Raw genomic sequence first — 19239 nt, 5'->3', positions numbered from 1 at the left:
TGGAAACTTGAACTTGTTGAATGGGAAACTTCCTGAAATCTTCTTCATCTGTTGACTTGTTCTTTCTTCATCTGAATGAGCTCAGTCCTCTCCCAAATCCAACTCCATCTATCTTCAGTGCTTTGGACTGAGTTGGAGCAGAACTAGAGCTTTTTCCAGATGTCCTAGTACTTTTATATCAGTGTCTTCCAATATTTGGAGCCCAGGTTCACTTCTTTCCCTGACAAAAATCCCAAAAGGCCTACCAGCCACCAAATAGTCAGAAACCAGAGAAACTTGGTGGTCTGCATTGATGAGAAACCAGTCCCTCCAGGATGACACATGGCTTTTTGGAATCATTTCACACACAAACAAACGGGAAGTTGTGCTTGTTTTTCTGAGAAAATGCAATCAAATGTGTGATAGTGGTCAATGTAAATGTTTAGATAAAGGCTGTAGGGGATTCAGGGATTGTGGAGCGGTTGTTGTTTCCTTCTGGGTTAAAGTGCAGTTTTGTGGAACCTCCCAAAGAGGAGAAACCCAAAAAAGAAAGGAAAAGCAAAGAGACAGGTGGAAGCCATCATGATATTCCTTTCAAACAGGAAGTTCTTTGTCATTTCATGCACTAGTTTCATTTAGCTCTAGTTGTTGAACATTCTAGAAACTCCTAAAAACATTTTCTGTCCACTTTGAAACCATATGGGGCTGACTTGGCCTTGCTCGCTGGGATACGGCCAACATCCAGAAATCTACCAACAGACATTTTTAGCTCTAGTTGTTAAACATTCTATGTTTTGAAGAGGCAGGCTCTTCTAAAAGAAACTAGCAGGAGCCCCAGCGCTGGTCTTTGCTTGGATTTGTTTTAGACTTGTTCAGAGTCAAATGCATGTTTTAAGGGGAGGAGGATTATTTTGTTGTTGCTGTTTTTGTTCCTATTCTTACAATCCACTATATGTCCCGTGTTGAATTCTACTATTAAAATGTGGGAAACAAATGTTTATCAAATCCAAATCAATCCAAAAGCCTGGAGACTGGATGGCCGTGGTCCTCCCTTTGACCTGGACAGTGGTTGCCATGGCTACCTGCACACTCACCAAGCTGGAACTTAGAAGAAGAAAAAGAGACCAAAATGATTGATAAAGCAGGTTTTCCAGGGAAATCCCACAAAGTGCTTTCCAAGCTAGAACTAAGAATATCCAGCATGCATTTGGAAAAACTCATTAGCTTCTTGTGGAAAATGATGAGTCATTGTAAAAGCATTCTATGAATGCTCAGAAAACTTCCTCTAAGGTTGTGGTTGTTTGGAGAAGTCCTCCTCTTCAAAGAAGTTCTCCTGACCATCTTCAAAGCCACTTTCTGCTTTTTCAAACGCTACTGTTCAACAAAAACTTGGTTTCTGCCACAAAACCAACCTTAGACACTGAAACAGAATGAATCCAATGCAGAAATGTGTTGACACCTTTAATTCAAAGCTTCAATCAGTTTGAATCTCATGAAGAACATTTCAAAAATCCACATTTGGATCAGGCGTCTTCATCAGAGCACAACTCATGTTTCCAGGACTGTGACTCACCAATAGATCCTCATTTCCTTTACACAATCTGTTTCCATCATTTGGATTTTTCATAAAAACTTGAGTTAAAAAGAATTGTTGCCCCAAAATGTCCAGTTTGAATAGTCTCCAGTTTGTTGTGTTTGGTTGCTAGGTAACAGGGTCTTTAATGTCTATGATGTCATGGTGGCTTTCAGAGTTGAACTCCTGAATATGACGGTAAACATTTGGATTGAACAAAAATGGGATTGAAGCTCATGCTAAATCCTGGTCTCAATGCTGAAAAAACCTCCTCCTAGATTCTGGTTGTTTGGAGAAGTTCTCCTCTTCCAAGAATTCCTGAAAAAAGCCCTCATTTCTCCTGACCATCTTCAAAGCCACTTTCTGTTTTAGTTTAGTCCAAACTTGCTTTATGCTGACAACATTTACAGCTTGAATCCATCTGAAGAATCCAAGGAAACAAACCAATCTAAGTCTGCATTCATGCCACTTCAGAACCAACAAAGCATGTTTCCAGGACGCTGACTTACCAATAGAACTTGGGATTTCCTTTGCAGAATCCTTCTCCGTGTGTTTTCCTTTGTTTTTCTCCCCAAAACCTAAAGCTGAGATTTTTGCTGAGCTGCAGAACAAACGTCTGACTGCTTTAACCGCCGTTGATGGTTTGTTGTGTTTCCCTCTATAGCTGCTATGGTCTTGCTATGGTTGCTAGGTAACGCTGTCTTTGATGATGATGACGTCAGAGTGGCCTCTAGAATGGACTTTTTTCTTGTGGAACCAGGAGCTGTAACCTTTAGGGCACTAGGACCCAGAAAGAGGTCCAGGCAGTGACGGTGTTCAGTGATGGACTGCGCAGCCGCACTTCCTCCAAACGCCACTATTCATCCAGCGCGTGGAGCGCCAGAGTCCAAACAGGCTTAAGGCGCTTTGATAAAGCGCTCTGGAATCCAGCTATGGTGTGCTAAATGTCAGGTCCAGAACGGAAGATGCCATCAATGAAGTCTGTCTGTCAGCAGCAATCCAACGCTGATGGGGTTTAGCTTGTGGAGGATTTGAATGTTCATTTGCTCTCAGGTTGGTTCTGTGCTGGAAGCCCCAACCCTCAGTTCAGTCAAGTTAGAAAGATGCTAACCAGCTGTTCCCTCTGTCACCATGGAAACACGGACCGCTTTAAAGTCGGACAGGATTTTCACGGAGCGGACTTCTAGACGTGGAGGATAAATACTCCAAGATGAATTCATCAGACATGAATAAAACAGTCTTTTCTACATAGAACAGAATGAAATCCACTGTGTTTTAGCAGCGTCTGTAGCATCACAGAGACGGTGTTCCACCAAAAACTGGGACCTGTCACATGTTGTTTCCTCGTGACAGAGCTGCAGCTTTAATGTCAATGATATAGAAGAAGAAGAATCCAAAACATTGGACTGTTTTCATGTGATCACATGGAAGCAGAATTAGGAAATCTCTAGGAAATCTGTCCTTGTTTTGTCAGCATGTTTGAATTGGAGTTTACAGTTAGACGACAATAAAGACGTGTTCAGACCAAGAAATTGCTTTGATGATATTTTATTTAAATAAATCAGAGAGAAGTTCAAAAAGCAAAACTCCTTAAGTATTTCTGTGTAAAATAGTGTTATCATTTGGCCCGATAAAAAATATATTGTCAAAAATTAAATGTTGGCCCCTTTATGGAGGTACAGCGGGGAAAATAAGTATTGAACATGTCAACATTTCTCTCAAAAAACATATTTCTAATCGAGCTTTTGACACGAAATTTTCACCAGATGTAGGCATCAACCCAAGTAATGCACACATAGAAAGAAATCCAAACATTTATGTCCATAAATGAAGTTATGTGTAATAAAGTGAAATGGCACAGGGAATAAGTATTGAACACGCTTACTGAAATTTATTTAATACTTAGTGCAAAAACCTCTGTTGGTGATTACAGCCTCAAGACGCCTCCTGTATGGAGAAACCAGTCGAATCCATTGCTCAGGTGTGATTTTGGCCCATTCATTCACACAAACTGCCTTCAAATCTTCAAGGTTCCGGGGGTCTCTTCTGTGAACCCGGACCTTCAGTTCTTTCCTTTCTTTGATTTTGATTTGATTTATTGATTTATTTCAAGCATTGTAGTCAAAACAATAAAGAATTTACACATATTTATCAAACTCATTACAGAAATGCTGAAATGCATAGATTAAAAAGACAGAAAACAAAACAAAAATGTCACTTAAATCACATTTGCTTAATTAAATACAGTGATCATTAACTGAAGTATAAGTAGAGTTTGATTTATTGCTTGAAAAGGAGTGGGAAGAAGCAAGCTTATATAATCCCACCCCTGCTGAGTCCATTCATTTGATAGTTTTACAGTGTTTTAAATCTGGTTCTGATCAGATAGATTCTCTTCAAGTAACAAAATCCAGTGCCTAGAAATGAATGATCTTCAGAAAACATTCATTCATGATTTCAGTAAGCAGTAACAATACCGATATGTAATAATCATTGATTATCATTAGAACACTTGATAACATTAAACCAGTAATTATTGCTACACATTGCAGATCAAGTAAACAAAATCAATAGCTTATTGATTTTTTTTAATGATGTTATTTAATATTTCCCAAACTCGCTTCACGTATTTATTTTCATTCAGTAGATTATTGAAGTACACTTTTTTACTGTAACGTGTTATTTCAGTTAGTTTATTTTTATATGACTTATATCTTTGTTCAGTTTCTCTTGTCCTCTGTTTTAAGAATTTTTTATACAGATTATTTTTCTTTTTACAAGCATTTTGTAGACCGGTGGTTAACCAAGGGCATTTGGCAAATTTGTTCTTGAATATATAAATTGGAGAGTTCTTATTGTAAAGTGAGCTAAATATTTCTAAAAAACATTTATAAGCAATATCGATATCTTTCTCTCTGTACACAGAGTTCCAGTTTTGTCTGGATAAGTCATTATTTAGAGCATTAATGGTTTTTTCATTTCTTAACATTTTGTAGACTGGTTCTTTTATAATTTTCTTTGTCTTCACCTTGATGTCAAATAGTGCAAAAACTGGTAAATGATCAGTTATGCCACATATCATTAGTCCACTCATATTAGTGTATTCTATATTATTTGTAAAAATATCAATAAGAGTAACACTTTGAGTAGTGATTCTGCTGGGTCTTGTTATGGTTGGATATAAACTCATTCCATACATTCTGCTAATAAAGTCGTCGGTCACTTTATGTTTGCTGGGGTTTATCAGATCGATATTGAAGTCCCCACAGATGTATAATATTTCAGTCAGACAACTCTTGCAGTAAGAAATATTTATTTGACATACTTAATTTCCACATTCTTTAAGTTGGCATTCACATCTTTTTCGTTTGGCATAAGGCTCCGTTCAATTCCATGAGAAATTTCCATAAAACTTTCGGGTAACAAAACCCCCCTTTACGGAGCCCACAGGTGGAAGCCGGGGAGGAGGGAGGGGCGAAGAATGAGCGCTGAAGGTAAGAAAGAGAATGAACAACTGCGCACCTGGGCTTAAATAGGACGCTGAGCAGGTGAGTTAATTGACTGAACCGCCCTAGGGCAGCCACCTGCAAAACACTGCTGCGAGTATCTGCCTGAAATACGACAAGTCGTAATTTTGTTATTTAGAGAGGTAAACATCTTTTCCATCCAGTTACTGAACACTTCTAAGCTTGACCCTGGCAACCTATAAACACGGCTTATAATGACATTTTTCCCTGAATCGTTACACATTTCAATTGTAAGACATTCCAGTATTCCATCCACTGTGACAGACAATTTATCAATTATCGTTAACTTCATATTTTTTTCCACATATATTGCGACTCCGCCAGCTTTTTTGTTTACTCTGTTCACATAGTTAAGTTCATAGTTTTCCGATTCAAAGTCAGCGTCCTTGTCGCAGCTGAACCAAGTCTCAGATATGGTTATGATATCAAAGGAATGCCTGATGTTCTGTAAATATTCCTTGATGTCTTTAAAGTTGGTATACATGCTTCTGCTGTTAAAGTGAATGATTGACAGTTTTTCTTCTGGGTTAACAGAGTTTTTAAAGTCATCTATGCTGTAATATTTGCAGTCCATATTAACAGTGAATAAAGAATTGATCAGGGTCGATGTCTTGAAGGTTGTTGTCATTATCACTGAATATTTGAAGGTCAGTTTGCTCACCATTCAGATCTCTCTGATAGTTGTAGTTGCAGGTGACTGTTGTAGAAAAAGTGTTGTTGTTTTTTAGAAGTCATTGATAGTAGAGTTTGTCTCCTCATCTCATAAGACCAACATCTTCACGTATCTCTTGTTTAGACTGTAGTGCGTAAATATTTTTCCAAATCTTGCAGGCTCCTGATAAGAACAACCTTGGACTGCTCAGGGGAGCCACAGAGTTTGGCATAAATTCTACAGTCTTTCACCCAGGTTCCTTGAATTTTCCCCTGCTTTGTCAAGTAACATACTCTTCTTGCGATGTCGGCATTCTTTTTCGTGAGGTTGTCATTCATGGTTCCCCTCAGATTTCTTCCTTGCTTCAATAAAGCTGCTTTGTGTTTCCAATTGACAAACTTTAAGACATTAATTCAATACATTCTTCAGCACCACCAGGACCCACATCCAGCCCATCAACAGCCAGAACATCAGTGACATCAGCGTCTGATCTTCATCACATCATCAACAAAGGACGACCTCTACGTTTTTACAATCTGATGGATTTCAGTCTTTCTGCAGCTTTTCTTTTGTAACCCTTGAGCTATCCTAGGCACTTTAACATTGGGAGTTGGGTCATCTAGACCCACTAGACAGTGCGCTGAACCTTTTTTCTTCAATGATTTGTGAACCTCACCGGTGTCCATGGATTACATGAAATCTTTCCACCTTCATCCACCTTTGTCATGGTAGGGAGAACACGTCAATGTATAGTGCAGCAGATAACTGCAGATTTCATAAGAATACTTCACTTAGGTATGCAAGCATGAAATTTTCCACACATATGCTAAAAAGTCCACTCTTTTCAAAAATACCGCTGGCCACGCAAAAATCCAAGATGGCGACCATGAAATTCAAGATGGCGTTCCGATGTTTTTGTTTTTTTGCAATATCATTAAAACTATTGGTTTTAGACCCCATAAATGAGTGAAACTTGAATATAAAGGTGGATATTGCGGACATTTTGATGCATAAATTGGGTCTATAGCTCTATTGGTTCTCGAGATACTGTCTATTGATATTCTTTAAAATTGACGTGTGTGACAAACGACGTGCGTTACATCTCCAGAAGTAGTAATTTTCTGATATAAAAATAAACGATATTGATAGTAAGCCTAAACAAGAATGATTTGATCAATTGTCATACCAACAGCATGTTATTTTGCTAGTATATTGCCCTGAAATCAATTGTGAATTTGTGTTCATGCAGAGGTTATGCTAGCTGTTAACTATCCTTCGAAAACAATAGGGAATCACATCTACAGATGTTTTATATGCTCAACGATTGTAGAATCACAATTCACATTTACATGTGCACAGTGCTGTGCATGGGAGGCAAGCATTGTAGCACTTGCATCGACCAGTACAACCAGCCTTCCCAGTGCAGCCACATTTCACGAGTTGTTGGCAGCTCTTGAAGATCGGGTCCTTGGTTGTCCAGAAGATCTGCCATTCTGAACCAACCTTCTTCCATCCCCACTCTGAGGGGTCCTCTGTCACTAGCTGGCACTGGGTTGCCTGGCCCCACACACAACCAGTTTGGTATGCAGCACGCCTTGTGTGTTGGAGCAAAGCTGCACTGGTGGGAGGGATGGCTTCATACGACCTTTGTTTTCGGGCAAACAATTCAAGCCTGGCATCATCTACAGATTCAGCAGAGCTAGACCTGTCATACATCAGTATGACAAACTTCTTCAAGACTTGCAGGTCACCATCATTCACACGAACAGGGTATTGACTGAGCTTTGAGAATACAGGTGATACTTCTGGGTAGATGTTCCATGTCTGCCAAGCAGTTACTTTGCCCTTGCCACGGAACGCAGCCACAGTATCACAACCTGTGAAAGCATGAAAGAATGACATGCCTGTGGACTTCTCTTGACCCCAAAAATTGGCAGAGGTCATGGACACTGATCCATCTCAGGTTCTGACCTTGTCCAAATGCCACCCACAGCTCTACCAAACCCAAGCTTTGGAGGATGGGGAAGGTGCTGATTGCAATGACTATGATGTCTGTGTCATTTGCTTTAACCATAACAGTCTTGCTACCTTGTAAGACTGCATATTTGGCATGCACAAATATGCGGCTATCAGCTTCCTCGTGACAGCACTTGTCAAGTCCTTCAAGGGGAATTTCATTTGTGCTCAAAACAGAAGGTCCAGTTGTGACAATCACCGGATCCACCCTGCTTGCAAGGAACTCAAACAACTCTGTTTTGTTCTGGTTGTGTTTTAGGAAATTGCTCCAACAAGATGGAAGACTGTTAATTTAATGTTATATATGATCTTTCACAGCTTTGTAAAAGACGGTTTATTACTACGATTAGTAGTCAAGCGTGCTCTGTCGCGATTTTGTGAAAATGCTGACATATCATATCTTGAGAACCATAATAGCTACAGCCATAAAAATGGTACCAAAATGTCCGCAATACCCACATTTATAGCCATGTTTCACTTATATATAGAGTCTAAAGTCAATAGTTTTGATGGTATTTCAGAAAAACCAAAGATTCTGGACGCCATCTTGAATTTTTTGGCCGCCATCTTGGAAATCTGTGTGGCCAGCGGTATTTTTTGAAAAGACTGTATATTTTAGCACATATATGGAAAATTTCATGCTTGCATACCTAAGTGAAGTATTTTTTCAGTTGTCTGCTGCACTAGTAAGAGTGGGGTCATCTAAGATAGCAGAAGGGTTAAATAAATCTCATGGCCAAATTATGACATTTTACAAAGAAAAACCATTTGGTTTCAAATGATTTAAATTGCCCGTTCACAAAGGCTTTAAAAAGATGAGACTTATAAAGTTTTTGTAAAGAACCTGTCTGCTGCAGGACCTGTACTGGTGCATTGTGGGTAATAATGTTCTGTTTGGGATATTTGCTGGATTCTGGACGTCGACAGTTGCGTTGGTCTTGATTGTTTACCGTTGTGGTTTGGATGTTTTTTGTTATTTGTAGCACAGCTGAGTAGGTCTCATAGACATGTTGTACTGCCAATGTGCCTTTGGGCCAACTTGATTGGGCTGTTTGGAAGAATAATGAGGATAAATGAGAGCCTCCATCAGATCATGACCATTTTGATAGCCTCATTAAGTCAGGAATTAAGATGGCTCCCCTAACACCTGTGAGCCTCACACCACACAGGAGCTCTCCTACCCCTCCAGCACTCCCTCCTTATCCTTCACCCAAAGTCCCTCCAACACGTCCTTCATCCAAAGCCCCTCCAACGCGCCCCCTCCATCGTTCATCCAAATCCCGTCCAGCTCCCGCTCCTCCTGGTCCAACACCCAAACTACCCTCAACTCGACCTCCCCTGCGCGCCTCTAGACGTGCTATCCCCCAGAGCTAGGATGAAACGGGCCCCCAGTGTCCTAGGAAAGGTTATGTCAAACTGGGGCCCTGTGATGAACAGCTTCCTTCTGGTGCTATACCTGTAGTTGCACCACGTAGAATGCAAAAAAGGGCAGTTAGACTGTCCAATCAAAGAAATCTAGTTCATATCCCCAGCAAGAAGGTTTCGACCAGTCCCAAGGAAACTAATCTCAAACTTGCTGCACTCAATGTCAGATCTTTATGCAACAAATCATTTTTAATCAATAATCTTATCTCTTCTTTTAATCTTGATTTTATGTTTTTAACTGAAACATGGCTTGACAAAAACACAGGAAACATAGTTCTAGTCGAATCAACTCCCCCCAACTACAAACATGTATCAGAAATACGAGAAAATAAAAAGGGTGGAGGCGTTTCTGCACTGTTTAGAGATAATATTGCAACCCGCAGACTATCATTTGGTGTGTTTTCATCATTTGAGTATGTGTCCTTTAAGATTGAGTTAAAACAAACTCCTCCCTTACTCTGCATAGTCATGTACAAACCTCCTCAGCACAGCCAAAGTTTCATTGATGATTTCACTGAAATGCTCTCAGTTGTGTGCACAGACTTTGATGGTCTAGTCATTACAGGTGATTTTAATGTTCATGTTGATAATGTCAATGACAGAAATGCAAAAGAGCTCAATGCTGTCCTTGAAACCTTTGATCTAATTCAGCATGTAAGTTGCCCCACCCACAGCAGAGGGCACACTCCAGGTTCATTATGAAATGTATAAGGGGGAGTTGTACGCTTACAACCAGATCTAATGCAGAACAAGGGAAAGGTACTTCTCTGAAATCATTGGAAGTTGCAGCAACAACTCTCGTGTCCTGTTCACAACAGTAAACAGATTAACTAACCCTCCAACCCAGCTACCAATAGAACTGATTTGCACACCTAAATGTAATGAGTTTGCTGTATTTTTTAATGACAAGGTTCAGGGCAGTAAAAAAGCCATCAACTCCACAACACATATAACTATCGAAAGGCCACCTACTCACTCTAAGCTGACACACTTTGTACCTGTCACTGACCAAACTGTCCAAGAGACCATCACCCGTCTGAGCTCGTCTACATGCTGCCTTGATGTGTTACCCACTAGATTTCTAAAGTCTGTCCTGAACAGTGTGTTGCCATCAATTACTCAAATAGTTAACATGTCTCTTCAATCTGGAATATTTCCAGAGGCCTTAAAAACTGCAGTCATTAAACCTCTCCTGAAGAAAAACGGTCTTGATCCCACTGTACTGAATAATTACAGACCTATCTCTAATCTGCCATTTTTAGGAAAAGTCCTTGAAAAAGTTGTCTACCAACAGCTCACTGATTTTCTCTTATTAAACAATTCATTTGATGTTTTCCAGTCAGGTTTTAGACCCCATCATAGCACAGAAACTGCTCTTATCAAGGTAACCAACGACATCCGCCTGAACACTGATGATGGCAAAGTCACTGTCTTAATCCTGCTAGACCTGAGTGCTGCCTTTGATACTGTTGATCATGGGATCCTTTTGCACAGACTCCAAGACTGGGTTGGCATCTCTGGATCTGCCCTAAGTTGGCTCAAGTCTTATCTAGAAGACAGGAAATATTTTGTTGAAATTGGGAGTTGTGTCTCAGACTACATGGCCTTGACTTGTGGTGTGCCCCAGGGATCGATCCTGGGACCCCTTCTGTTCAACCTCTACATGCTGCCACTAGGGCAGTTAATACGCAGTAATAACATATCTTATCACAACTATGCAGATGATACTCAGATCTATGTGTCACTGACAACAGGTGAATATGGGCCAGTGGTTCACTCAGCCACTGCCTCCAACAGATCAGTGCGTGGATGCAGAACAACTTTCTCCAGCTAAACTCAAACAAGACCGAAGTTATTATTTTTGGCCCACAGAAACAAAGAGAAAGTCTCAGCAGCTACCTTCATTCTCTGTCTCTTAAACCCTCAAATCAAGTCAGAAATCTAGGGGTAATCATGGACTCTGACCTGAACTTTAACAGCCATATCAAGTCAGTAACATCAGCGGCATTTTACCATCTGAAAAACATTGCCAAAATCAAAAATATAGTGTCAAAGCCAGACCTGGAGATACTTATTCATGCATTTGTCTCCAGTAGGTTAGACTACTGTAACGGCCTGCTCACCGGCCTCTCCAAACGAGCTGTAAAACAGCTTCAGTACATCCAGAATGCTGCTGCTCGAGTCCTGACCAGAACCAGGAAGTATGATCACATTAGTCCTGTGCTCAGGTCTCTGCACTGGCTCCCTGTACCTCAAAGAATAGACTTCAAAGCAGCTCTGCTTGTGTACAAGTCTCTCCATGGCCGATCACCAAAGTACATCTCTGACATGTTAGTGCCATATGAACCATCTCGTACTCTGAGGACCTCAGGGGCCGGCCTCCTGTTGATTCCCAGAGTCAGAACTAAACAAGGGGAATCAGCGTTTCAATATTCTGCAGCTAAAATCTGGAACAGCCTCCCTGAAGTCGTAAGACAGGCCTCTTCTGTGTTCATGTTCAAATCTAGACTTAAAACATTTCTGTTTAGCCGTGTATATGACTGAAAGGTCCTATCTGCACTTTTCTTTCCTTTCCTTTCTTTATTTTTAAATCAGTTTTCAAATTTTTTTTTTCTTTTCTTTTAAAGTAAATTTTATGTTGATTATTTCTATGATGTATTGTGATTTTAATGCATTCTTCTGTTTTGTGAAGCACCTTGAATTACTTTGTGTATGAATTGTGCTATACAAATAAACTTGCCTTGCCTTGCCTTACAGACTAAAAATGAACATCACCAACTAATTTACCCTTAAACTTACCCGGGTACGTCCAGCTTTGGAACCTGCAGAGAAGCAACAAACAGCAGAAACCCGAACTGTCCAAACTTCTGACTGATGTTCACGTCCACTTTATTCTTCAGAGATAAGATTGGTACAGAACACTGAGAACCAAACATAACAGAGGAACAGTTCTTATGTCTACTAGAAAACATGAATCATAAGAACACAGAGACACAACACCAGTCTGGTTCTTCATCTGACTCTTCCTTCATACATTTTTAGGAACATCTTTTTCTTTTTCTCACTAAACTTGGTCTAACAAAACATAAACCACAGTTACAACTTTTTGTTTAAAATAATAATCAAATATTTACTCATCACAAAAAAAGTGTCAGAATTAAAGACATCTACAAAATCTTTTTTTGTGTTGTCATGGTAACACACACATGAACAACATAATCATCTCAGCATAAACAACTGCCACATTGAATCCGTTCAAGATTTCACTCTAATAATACAAAACAACACATTTCTATTAACTGATACATCTGAAATAATTCATTTTTCGGAAAATTTTACAATTTTGTCAATAAAAGCAATAAAACTCAGTCATCAGCTGTGCTGCAGAGGTAGAGTGGTTGACCTCTGATAAGAAGATTGCAGGTTGAACTACCACTTTGCCTGTCCATGTGTCAAAGTGTCATTGGACAAAAATGAACCCCACATTGATCCTGGCGGTTATAGGTTGGTGCCAATGTGAGACAGCACAGCTGCCATCGGTGTGTGAATGGGTGTGTGTGTGTGGCAGTGAATGTGACTGTTAGGTACTTCTGGCTTTCAAAGATGGTACATAACTGTTATATCCCATTCGTATATGGCAACATAAAACCAAGGTTCAAAATATTTCAATATAAAAATCATAATTTTGCATAAAATGCTAGTTTCTGTTTTTAAGGCAGAAAATATGTAGTTTTTCCAAATCTTTCCCTCTTCTGATGTAAACCCTGTGTACAAGTTTTCTGCTCCACGTTTTCCTGAATTTAAAGTTTTTTTCTAAATTTCTTAGAGTGTTTTTAAATGTTTTTCTGGTGAGTGAGTTATCATGTGTGTTTTGAGAAGACACATTCGATTAAAACGTTTGTCACATTCTACACAAGAAAAAGGCTTTTCTCCTGTATGAGTTCTCGTGTGTGTTTTGAGACTAGATGAATCACTAAAACCTTTATTACATTTTTTACAAGAAAAAGGCTTTTCTCCTGTGTGGGTTCTCATGTGTATTTTCAGACTAGATGGTTCACCACAACTTTTATTACATTCTCCTCAAGACAAAGGCTTTTCTCCTGTATGAGTTCTCATGTGTGTTTTAAGATGAGAGGTTTGACTAAAGCTTTTGTCACATTCTTTACAAGAAAAAGGCTTTTCTCCTGTGTGAGTTTGCATGTGTGTTTTGAGATTAGATATTTGATTAAAACTCTCATTACATTCTTTACAAGAAAAAGGCTTTTCTCCTGTGTGAGTTCTCATGTGTGTTTTGAGACTAGATGAATCACTAAAACCTTTACTACATTCTTTACAAGAAAAAGGCTTTTCTCCTGTGTGAGTTCTCATGTGTATTTTCAGACTAGATGGTTCACTGAAGCTTTTATTACATTTTATACAAGAAAAAGGCTTTTCTCCTGTATGAGTTCTCATGTGTGTTTTAAGATGAGATATTTGACTAAAGCTTTTGTCACATTCTATACAAGAAAAAGGCTTTTCTCCTGTGTGAGTTTTCATGTGTTTTTGGAGATCATATAATTGACTAAAACATTTTTTACATTCTTTAAAAGAAAAAGGCTTTTCCCCTGTATGAATTCTCATGTGTCTTTTGAGATTAGATATTTGACTAAAACTTTTATCACATTCTTTACATGATAAACGCTTCTCTCCTGTATGAAATCTTACATCAAAAGGTTTGTTAGCAATTCTTGAGTTTTCACCAGACTTGAAAAAGTAAAGTCTTTCCTGGTTTGAACATACTTTGCGTTTCTTAACCAAATCATCTTTTCTACTACAATCAGAGTCACACTGACTTTCTGACAAGTGAGAGCTGTCCACACTTTGGACATGACTATTGTGTCTTCTCTTCCTCTGATCTCTGTTCTTTGGGTCTGTCTCTTCATCTGTAGTTGATGTTGATTCTTCATGTTGGTTTCCTTCTTCATCCTGACTATCAGTTACATTAAAGCTCTGCTGATTGTTTAGATCTGCTTCACTGTTCTCATCTTCCTCATAAGTAGGAATCTCCATCAAGGTATTAGTCTGCTGCTTCAGATCAAGCTGATCTCCATCCTGACTCATACAGAGTTCCCCTGGTTCCTCTTTAATGTGTGGTGGTTCTGGTTCTTCCTGCTCCTCTTTAATCTGTGGAGGTATTAGTTCCTCTTTAATCTGTGGAAGTTGTTGTCCCCCTTGTTCCTCTTCAGTTTGAAGAGGTTCTGGTTCCTCATGTTTCACTCTGAAGTTCCTCTGCCGTTTGTTTAGATCTGCTTCACTTTTTTCATCTTCCTCATTTGTAGGGATACCCATCAAGGTATCAGTCTCCTGCTTCAGATCAAGCTGAATGTTGTAGAACCCTTCTTGCTTCGGTGATGGTTCGGGTTCCTCCAGTTCCTCTTTATAATGCGGAGGGTCCGGTTTCTCCAGTTCAACGCTGAAGTTCCTATGTTGGTTGCAGCGATCTTCATCTTCAGTCACCCAATGCTGGGGGAGGACTGCAGAAATACAAAAACAGACCCTTTTTTATGTTTTGAGGATTTTGTGTGTTGTTAATATATACCATTAACTCATTTTGTGATCTGCTTCACACTCAAAAGTAGAGCAGATCTAAAGGCCCATTTGCATTTTATACCCAAAACAGCAAGAAACATCAGGTTTGCACATCATTTAAATTGCTAGTGTATTATTCAAGCCGCAAGCGGCGTTGTATGGCCCGCAGGCTATTAACGCCCCCACCGCCCGCCTGTACGCACCACTGCTACCCACCTCTACGCAGCACCGCCGCCGCCCTTACTGCTCACCTTTATCAAGGCTTGTCAAAGCTGCATATGCTAATTATGCAAACAATGCTGGTCACCTGAGGATAACGAACAGATTGACATCAGTTACAGACAAATCGGAAAAACTAAACATTTTGATGTCCTTAGCAACAGAGGCTTTTTGATAACCCAAATTCCTTATATGTCCATATCCAGTGTTTTTCAAGATGTTCAGTACCAGCCATGGATGCATGTATTGAAATTTTCACATCATTCCAATGAGAAACATAAGAGTTATAACAGTGAGCAAGTTTTGCAAGCTTTCCACGCGCACGGTGTTCAAAATCTACAACTTGTAACTGCAACTTTTTTTTCACAGTAGCTTGCCCTTGATGCCCAAGAATATACAAAACGGCCGCTAAAAATTTGTCAAATTTGGTACTGGAGCAACTTTGTGTTCTAAAGTGCTTTTTTTGAAAATTCAAGATGGCGGCCTCTCCTCGAGGTCAAAGTGCAACAAAACTTCAGAGGTAGATATAGACTTAGGCTAGGGGCACGTTTCTCAAATTTTGTGAAAATTGCTCGAAAAAAAATGTCTTCTTCCTAGTTGTAGAAAAAAAAATGTGAAAATGACGAAATTGCAAATTTTGGCACAAAATGGCTGCCATCCTGTAATGATTTCAAAACATACTCTGGATATCGCCAACAAAGATATATTGGTTTCTTTAGTCACTTCTCCAAAAATATTCATTTTTTCTTTTGTTTTTGCCGAGGCATCACATTTTTAGTGACGTTTTTTTGCTCATCATGCGCACATTCCTTAATCAATCTTGTTTTATGTTACATCATTTCGTTCAGCGTGGGCCAGGGAATCGGATTTTTCATTTTCTTTCGACATTCCAATAAACCATGTCCAAGCTAGCTAAGATCGTCTGCTTGATTCTGTTGACATTTTCACTGTCACATCCGTCACCTAATAGCTGTTGAACCTCATGCAATGTTTCTGACCGTGATCCGGACCGAAACCATTTGGTTCAACTGCGTGTGCGGTTACACCACTAGTTTTTGAAGATTTTCTTAATGTTTGTGCCAGAACTTCTGTAATTTTTGAACAAATATATAATCACAGCATGTTTGATACATTTAAGACAAACAAGACCAACATTATATTAATCTTTAAGTTTAATTGTAACTAAACACTGAAACTTTATTTTTCTTTTGTCTAAAACAAAAAAGCAACTTTAACAAAAATGCTGTATTTCTTTTTGGGAGAATAAATTGTTTCTTTTTAGTTAAAATGTGTCGCTTCACCTTAATGCTGTTTCTTTAATTTTCTTAGTATTTATGTATAAACTTAACTTCAAGTATCTCAAAAGTGAATAAATGGAATCAAATTGAATTCAAATTGAATTTGTCCTTCAATCAGACATTATTAACCCTTGTGCTATCTTAGATGACCCCACCCTTACATTGACGTGTTCTCTCTACCATGACAAAGGTGGATAAAGGTGGAAAGATTTCATGTAATCCATGGACACCAGTGAAGATCATAAATCATTGAAGAAAAAGGTTCAGTGCACTGTCTAGTGGGTCTAGATGACCCAACTCCCAATGTTAAAGTGGCTAGGATAGCAAAAGGGTTACAACCAGCCCAGTTTCTCGGTCCGGCAGTGAGTTAGTGTAGAACTGCCACTATGCTGGTTGGCTGCGCTGCTGTGGCTGTTAATTTATACGCGTTAACACAAATGAGTTTGAACGCCGTTAGTGGCGTTGAAACGTGAATGGTGGTTCGTTCAAAACTGATTTCCCATCATGCCTTTGTTTACATACAATCCTAAAATAGCAGCGACATCAGGGGGGTATTACAGAAAGCAGGTTATGCTAGCTCCCACTGTAAGTTTGGGGCTAAGGAAGTTGATAACCTCAGTTTTCGGTTCCAGACATGGAGGTATGTTTCAGGGTATGTCAAGTTGCCATAGCAACTCATGCTCTGAACATAACCTGGTCTGAAGCAGGTTTAGTTGAATTAGGCCTGGGCGATAAATCGATCAAATGAATTGATTCAAATTTTTTGTTACGGGCGATTTCAAAAATAACTAAATCGAGTTTTTATTGGCGCATTTTTTGGCTCCCCAGAGCTTCCGTAGCGTTAGTGTCACACGGCGACACGCAACAATCAACACACGAAGCAGCTAGCGACAGCATGGCTACCGGGGACAGTGGGAAGTTTGTTCCTAAGAATGGAATAAAATCATCTGTTGTTTGGAACTGGTATTGGTTTGCTGCTACAGTGGAGGAAGAGACCCCCCCCCCACGCTGCCTAAAGCCCATCGGAGTCAAAGGCTCTCACGCGCTCTTTCCTCTTAAACACGCACGTGCCCTGACACACACACATACTGATTCTACAACGCCTGTATAGTTAGTTCATTAGTTAGTTAGTTGTTACTGTTATTTGTTAATAAAGAATACTGCGTTGTAATTATTACTTGTACTGATATATATTCATTTGCGATGCGGCCGCCGGAGGATTTTGTTTTCGGAGGACGCGGACGCGGGGGGGGGGGGGGGGGGGGGGGTGACTCCTGCTGCTTCATGATTATCATTTTCTCCGTGGAAAAGACGGGGTTTCTTAATTCAATTAAAACCTTAGACCCCAGATATGAGCTATATTGTTAATCCTTTAGAAAATGGTGCTACTTTCAAGGTGAATGTTTGTCTCCTTTTAGTCTCCTTTTAGTTCTAACCTTTTTATTTTGGATAAGTGAAAACAAGTTTAGAATAACGAAATTAGACAAAAACAAGACAAAAATTATATAAAACAAGACAATTATTTAAACACAAGTCCAAAAAGGAAGTAAGAAGAAAAATCTTATACTTAACTTTGATTCCAAGAGTGATTTCATTTATTTATAATTGATCCCAGAAATGGGGGTTACATTTGTCTTGGGTTTGATTAAATAAAAGCAACATTTGCTTGAACTTGTCTGCCGTTTGTACTTATTGCTTTCCTTAAGTAGGGTGGGGAAAAAAAAAAAAAATCGGAAATCGAATTAAAAAAAATTAAATCGGAGATTTTATTTTTAGGCCATATCGCCCTGCCTTAAATTGAATGTTAGTTTGTTTTCAGAGAGGTGAAGCAGCATGGCATGTCCGTTTGAAGATGATTTAGTGGATGAAGAAGTTCAGATAATACTTTTTCCACAGTGAGAGGCTGATAAGACCACAAATGGATGTTGGAAAGAGAAACTTTTTTACTTTGATCTAACTTAATTATTTGCTTCAGTTAAGATAGATCATTTTTTTAGTTGACTCATTGACTCACTCCGGAAAAAGGCTCAGCAGAGGTTGTACTTCCTGCGACAACTCAAGAAGTTCAACCTGCCTCAGGAGCTGCTGACCATTTTCTACACTGCAATAATCCAGTCTGTCCTGACCACATCCATCACGGTCTGGTTTGGTTCAGCTACCAGACACGACAGAAACAGACTTCAGAGAATCATCAGATCTGCTGAGAGGATTATTGGTACCAGCCTTCTCCCCATTCAGGACCTGTACCGATCCCGTGCCAGGAAGCGGGCTGGCAGGATCGTAAAAGACCCCTCTCATCCTGGACACTGCCTGTTTAGCCTCCTCCCGTCAGGGCGACGCTTTAGGACACTGCGAACCAAAACCACTCGCCACAAAGACAGCTTCTTCCCCAGAGCTGTCACTCTAATGAACACCTGACTCCAGACTACTCAAGGACACTGTACAATCACATAAACTGTCCAACTGGAATTACTGCTGCTGCATTTTTCATTTTTTATCTTTTTGTCTTGTTATTTCAATCTATTTCCTTATTCAGTTATGTTTATTTATTCATACAGCTACCTTACACTTACCTTCTTTTATATTATTTATCCCTTTATTATTTATCGTTCTACCTTGCTAGTTTGCACGAGAGCACAAGTAACCGAAGTCAAATTCCCTGTACATGCGCTGTACTTGGCAAATAAAGTGATTCTGATTCTGATTAAGTCAGCTTAAAAATAACACGTAATTTTCAGACAGTTATTTTACTTTCATTCAAATTAATTCAATTAAGTAGGTGTAACTTTGGTGCTGCTGTTAGATAAGCACCGCAAGGGATTCTGGGATACCATTCCCTTTTCCTGTCTGGACGGATTTTGGTTTAAGTGTGGGTTTTTGACAAAATGTGTTTAGTTGTTTAGCTGTTTTACTGTGTTTTGCCAAGTTATTTTTTCCTACTAAGCACATGTCTCTGCACCATGAGTGAGAGGGAGAGAGAGG

At 39.4% G+C, this 19239-nt stretch overlaps 2 protein-coding genes across 6 annotated transcripts in view; both read right to left on the bottom strand.

The window, feature by feature from the left end:
- Positions 1-19239, bottom strand: part of LOC144986719 (NLR family CARD domain-containing protein 3-like) — a 674722-nt gene that overhangs the window by 609283 nt on the left and 46200 nt on the right. The window lies entirely within an intron of this gene.
- LOC144987033 (uncharacterized) overlaps positions 1-19239 on the bottom strand; it is a 95671-nt gene that overhangs the window by 72915 nt on the left and 3517 nt on the right. The window contains exons 2-3 of one of the 2 annotated variants that reach the window (XR_013650889.1): positions 11296-14685; positions 8641-9799 (exon numbers count right to left, since the gene is read on the bottom strand). The exons of the other annotated variant lie outside the window; for it this stretch is intronic. The gene's annotated coding sequence lies outside the window, so the exon portion shown is untranslated. Of the gene's footprint in view, positions 1-8640; positions 9800-11295; positions 14686-19239 lie in introns of those variants that run through there. 2 annotated transcript variants of the gene reach the window in all.

Source organism: Oryzias latipes, chromosome 2 (assembly GCF_053564925.1).
Source record: "Oryzias latipes strain Hd-rR chromosome 2, Olatipes_Hd-rR_3.1".
Lineage (NCBI taxonomy): Eukaryota > Metazoa > Chordata > Actinopteri > Beloniformes > Adrianichthyidae > Oryzias > Oryzias latipes.
Note: the sequence above shows the minus strand (reverse complement) of the source record. Positions and strands in the feature narration are given on the sequence as shown.